The following is a 5,501-nucleotide window of genomic DNA, read 5'->3' on the forward strand; positions in this document are numbered from 1 at the left end:
AGTACTTGGTGGCAAAACCCTTGTTGGCAATCACAGAGGTCAGACGTTTCTTGTAGTTGGCCACCAGGTTTGCACACATCTCAGGAGGGATTTGTCCCACTCCTCTTTGCAGATCATCTCCAAGTCATTAAGGTTTCGAAGCTGATGTTTGGCAACTCGAACCTTCAGCTCCCTCCACAGATGTTCTATGTGATTAAGGTCTGGAGACTGGCTAGGCCACTCCAGGACCTTAATGTGCTTCTTCTTGAGCCACTCCTTTGTTGCCTTGGCCGTGTGTTGTTGGTCATTGTCATGCTGGAATACCCATCCACGACCCATTTTCAATGCCCTGGCTGAGGGAAGGAGGTTCTCACCCAAGATTTGACGGTATATGGCCCCGTCCATCGTCCCTTTGATGGGGTGAAGTTGTCCTGTCCCCTTAGCAGAAAAACACCCCCAAAGCATAATTTTTACTTGGAGGAATAACCGTATATCACAGGCAGAGTATGTACAGATCTATGGGTTGATCACTAGGAAGGCCACTGATCCATAACTATGGGTGTGGAAGAGTGAATGTGTGGTTTTTCTATGAGAGAGCAGGATACAAAGTGCCATTAATATCAGGATAACATTCATAGAAATACAATGACATTATATGACACCACTTACAATATAAACTATAAAGGCATCACTTTGACAATATTACTACATTTAAAGGGCTTAAACTAAAGCACCACTAGGTGGCAGTAGTAACACAATGACTAGGGCATTAAAAATGACTGAATGGATGGAATATGACTAATTCCTATAAAGTCCCAGGAAAGGGTGGGACCTAATTCAATTTCCAACGTAACATGCTCTGAATACCACGGACATGTTACAAACCCACTGCAGTAATAACCAAACAAAACCATGTGTACGTGTTTACTAAAGGAATTATGCGTCACACCTAGAGTGAGCACATCTCGAGAGGCAACCTTTCGTACAAACCCACCGTGTGACTTATTTACCGACCTGTGTCTGTCCCTGTTTTGCTACGCTTTTACCATGTCGGAGGGTATATCCGTGGTCAGTGGACGGTTCTGAAAAGAAATGCGTTGTTTGCATCACGGAGCGGTGGCCAGGAAAGAAGTAAATCCAAATTGTTAGATGCTAACACCCCCCTTCAAATCAAAACGAAACATGATGTCAATGTTTGCGAGCACACGCTCCATTCTACTTCCTGTCTGCGGCAGCTTATAAATAAGTTGCACGACGGGTTACTATTATACTGCTAGACCGAGATACAAAATCTCGGTCTAGAAGCTGGGCTAAATAACATTCAAGATATAGCACAATGAATTGTGACGTTTAGTTAACAACTGAATCTGATTTGTTCGGTGCTGTTCCGACTGACAGTTTTTATATCAAGTTTTAGATAAAAAAAGAAAGAAAGGTTACCTGTCTGAGAAGTGTTTGTTTTTTGAGGAGGGGTACGACTGGCAGTCGAAGTTGGAGAGAAAGCAGCCAATGGTCAGACATAGGAGGGAGGGGGGGTTGGGGTCGAGTCGAGTGGGCTGGTTGTTGGGCAATTGGACGTCACTAGACACAGGATATCGTCTGGAGGAAGAGAAGAGAACCAGTAACAGGATGAGGAGAAGGTAGAGGCAGAATCAGGAGGGAGAAAGATTCAAACAGAAGGGAGAGATGATAGGTTTTACATCATCCAGATATTATTCATTAGTGCAGATTAAGAAGACACAGGGAGAGAATGTCCTTTGGACTATTGAGATGTTCCATTTGTTTGTTTGTTTGTCACTCACCGTTTGCTGATTGACATGGTTGAAGTTTCACTCGCTGCAGTGATGGTAGGGATTCCAGAGGAATGGAGCTTTAAAAAACAAGGGCAACATCCTGCTTGTAATTGAGATAATGCTATTTTTGTATTTATTAATTGTGCAATGTAAACATGGAAAATATCTGGTTCTCTTGCCTCCTGATGTGATTTTTGAAAGCTCAGCACGCATTTCTGTTGTTGCTGGGAGGAAGTTGTTTGACAGAGGCCCACACCATGGCAACCTATCATGAATGTAGTAATTCAGCAAGAAATCAGTTCATTTACACACACACACTGATATTCAATGGGTACTGTTATTGCTCCTGAGTGGCGCAGTGGTCTAAGGCACTGCATCGCAGTGCTAACTGTGCCACTAGAGATCCTGGTTCGAATCCAGGCTCTGTCGCAGCCGACCGGGAGACTCATGGGCGGCGCACAATTGGCCCAGCGTCGTCCAGGGTAGGGGAGGGAATGGCCGGCAGGGATGTAGCTCAGTTGATAGAGCATGGCGTTTGCAACGCCAGGGTTGTGGGTTTGATTCCCACGGGGGGCCAGTATAAAACAAATATATATATATATATATATATATATGTATTCACTAACTGTAAGTCGCTCTGGATAAGAGCGTCTGCTAAATGACTAAAAATGTAAATGTAAAATTGCTAAAATAACCTCACTGCAACAGGGTTTCCTATGATCTACTAATACAATACAGGTCCTTCCCCTTATGCATTTCCCTGACTAGGCCTATAGTCTGAAACCAACCTCTAATGGTAGACCCAGGTACAATCTGATCACTCATGATGACCAGAAGATTAATTAATGCAGTTCACCTTTTTCCCATTACATTTTACAGCTGATATAGCACTTGTCATAGGCTACTCAGTATAAGAGATAGCTATTTAAAATCAACTGAATTTCTACAAAACACAAATAATACAATACAAAACAAAGCTTAGCTAGCTAGCTAACTAAAGAGATTTGGAAAAGTGGTCTTACCTCACAGTAGTGTTTGCATCCATCATTTGCAGTATCCATGCTTGCTTGCAGCACGCTCATGCTAGCTAAATCAAGTTTTGCAAGCAAGTAAACGTCAATGACCATGCATGGATCATGTTTTGTACTTTATCCACTAATAAATCAGTGAGATTTAAAGCTAAAAAAATATCGTAAATAAACTATTACAATGATCGCATTTTCCCCTGTGTTTTGACTGCACGCACCTCAGAACAATCAGAACATAACAACCAGCATAACAACGAACGCTATCGATTTTTTTCTTTCATTACGTAGACTGGGCAGAATTTGGCATGTTCTAGCAATGGCCCTAGCAACAGATGCTAATAGCACAGATAGAACAATGAGACAGACATTTCACCGGATGTATAAATGTGAAGCATCCGCTTGGCGTTTCCACTCACTACCAAATATGGCAGTGGGAGAAGATGGAACGACATTCTGCTAATTTTCTCATCGATTAAACATTTGATCTCAATACAGTTTTCTGTTCCCAAAACCACAATCTGTTACGAACAGAGTGGACAAAGTATTGTAGACTTTACCTTTTGCCAAAGTAAAAAAAAAAGAAAAAAAGGCATTGTTTAGAAGGAGTGCAAAGGCGAATTGAGTTATTGCACACGTGCACTTCAGAGTAGGCATTCCCTAACGGAAATAGGCAAACGTGTGCTAGAACGCGCCAATAGGATCTCGCTAGCTCGTGCTTGGCTCTGCCCACCTCCTTGCTTGTTCTGCCCACTATGACTAATTTGTTCCCATTTGAAACGACAGACTATAGCCTATCTTGTTTTAGTTATAAAAAACTTTGCTAATTGCTTATCGAATCCCATTGTGGAGGAGGGAGGGGGACACACTTTTTGGCAGGGGGACACTATTTGGCATGACAGGCCCATTCCAAATATGTTCAGCCTCCTGAAGGGGAGAAGGCATTGATGTGCCTGCATGACTGTGTTGCTGTGTGTGGACCATGTTATTCCTTAGTGATGTGGACACAGAGGAACTTGAAGCTCTCAACCCTCTCCACTACAGCCCTGTCGATGTGGATGGGGGCGTGCTCGGCCCTCCGTTTCCTGTAGTCCACGATCAGCTCCGTTGTCTGCCCCTTAATAAAATGAATGTCTATACGGTGGTGACCTGGTCCACATACGACGACCACACACACACACAGAAAATCTTAGGCTATGTTAAACTGAGGAGTGGTCAACTGACCCTCTCCACCCCTTGCCTATATTAGGGTGACAGTGACAGCATGGTCAAGGATGTCCCAGTCCCAGACTAGTCAACAGGTCAGCAGGACTAATCTCATCAGCCAGTAGGTGGACACCTGCTGTACACACTTACTGGTAGGCATAATCATCTTACTCTCACTGACACACACACACACACACACACACACACACACACGAGTCCCTGGACTTGAGGTAGTTACTTACAGACAATTCCTGGCCCTGTTGCATGTTAATTCAATGTTTTTCATTTGGAAGCGTCATTATCTAACCTCCTTTTTTCTCTGGCTGAGAGAGAGCATCAATGGTTTCTGGAGGATGAGAAAATATGAGAAAGGAGGATTAATGCTTGCCTGATGACTCATTCTGAATTTTAATTCCGCTTCTCAATCGACCGCGCCATACATTGTCTGAAACTGCCATCCTAGAAGTTGTTGTGCTGACGTTAAAATGAGGGGCATTGTACGAAACAAATTAATCAGCGATTGGATGTTCTCTAATCAATCAGAGTATCAAAGTTGATAACGTCATCATATAGGCCGGGTCTGGTCCAACCCACCGGTTTCTGGGACCAATCAGATCGTTCAGAATGTGTTTGCATTCTAGAAGACGTCAGGATGGGAAGCAAATCCAGACTCATCGTGGAGAAGAAATACTAGTGGGCGTGGCGTTTGGCCAGAGCAATGTGGATGGGTAGTCAGGCTAGATTAATGCCATCTTCAGGCAGACAAAAAAAGGAATCATAAATCCAGCACTGGATTGAACTGGCATCATGTCTCTTTCTCCCTTTCCCATTTCCTCTCCACCTCTCACTTTCTCTTGCTCACCCTTTCTCCCTCTCGCTACCTCTGGCTCTGATGACGTACAGACTCAGTTCTGGTCAGTGGACAAGCCTGCCCTCACTCATCCACAAAGACAGACAGACGTATCATCACCTCCAGAGAGAAGAGAGAGAAGAGAGAGAAGAGAGAAAGAGAGAGAGAGAGCATTCTCCATTAGCGCTATAGATATACAACGTAAAACACCAAATAATGCATGCAGAGCAGAATTAGGCCGATACCGGCTAATTATCAAAATCCAGAAAAGAGCCATTAAATTATACAACCAGCTAAAAGGAAGCGATTCCCAAACCTTCCATAACAAAGCAATCACCAACAGAGAGATGAACCTGGAGAAGAGTCCCCTTAGCAAGCTGGACCTGGCACTCTGTTCACAAACACAAACAGACCCCACAGAGCCCCAGGACAGCAACACAATTAGACCCAACCAAATAATAAAAAAAAAAAAAAAAAAAAGAGAATTACTTGACACATTGGAAAGAATTCTGAATGCTGTTTGGCCCTAAACAGATAGTCAAAACGTTCAGGTATTCCGCCACTGTGTACTATGTACAGACTCAGTGAGCATAGCCTTGCTATTGAGAAAGGTCACCGTAGGCAGACCTGGCTCTCAAGAGAAGACAG

The 5,501-nt window shown here is 43.6% G+C and overlaps 1 long non-coding RNA gene across 5 annotated transcripts; it reads right to left on the reverse strand.

The window, feature by feature from the left end:
- On the reverse strand, positions 1-5,501 carry LOC311133462. Of its 5 annotated transcripts, none has more exons than XR_014613588.1 (4): positions 4,866-5,501; positions 1,782-4,349; positions 1,420-1,578; positions 1-1,061 (listed from the first exon to the last, which is right to left on the reverse strand). It is a non-coding gene; the product is annotated as an uncharacterized lncRNA (long non-coding RNA). The 5 variants fall into 5 exon arrangements; XR_014613589.1 differs by having other exon boundaries at positions 1,782-2,037; positions 2,795-5,501; XR_014613590.1 differs by having other exon boundaries at positions 1,782-1,849; positions 1,952-5,501.

The sequence above is a fragment of the Coregonus lavaretus genome, assembly GCF_964263955.1.
Source record: "Coregonus lavaretus genome assembly, chromosome: 8".
NCBI lineage: Eukaryota > Metazoa > Chordata > Actinopteri > Salmoniformes > Salmonidae > Coregonus > Coregonus lavaretus.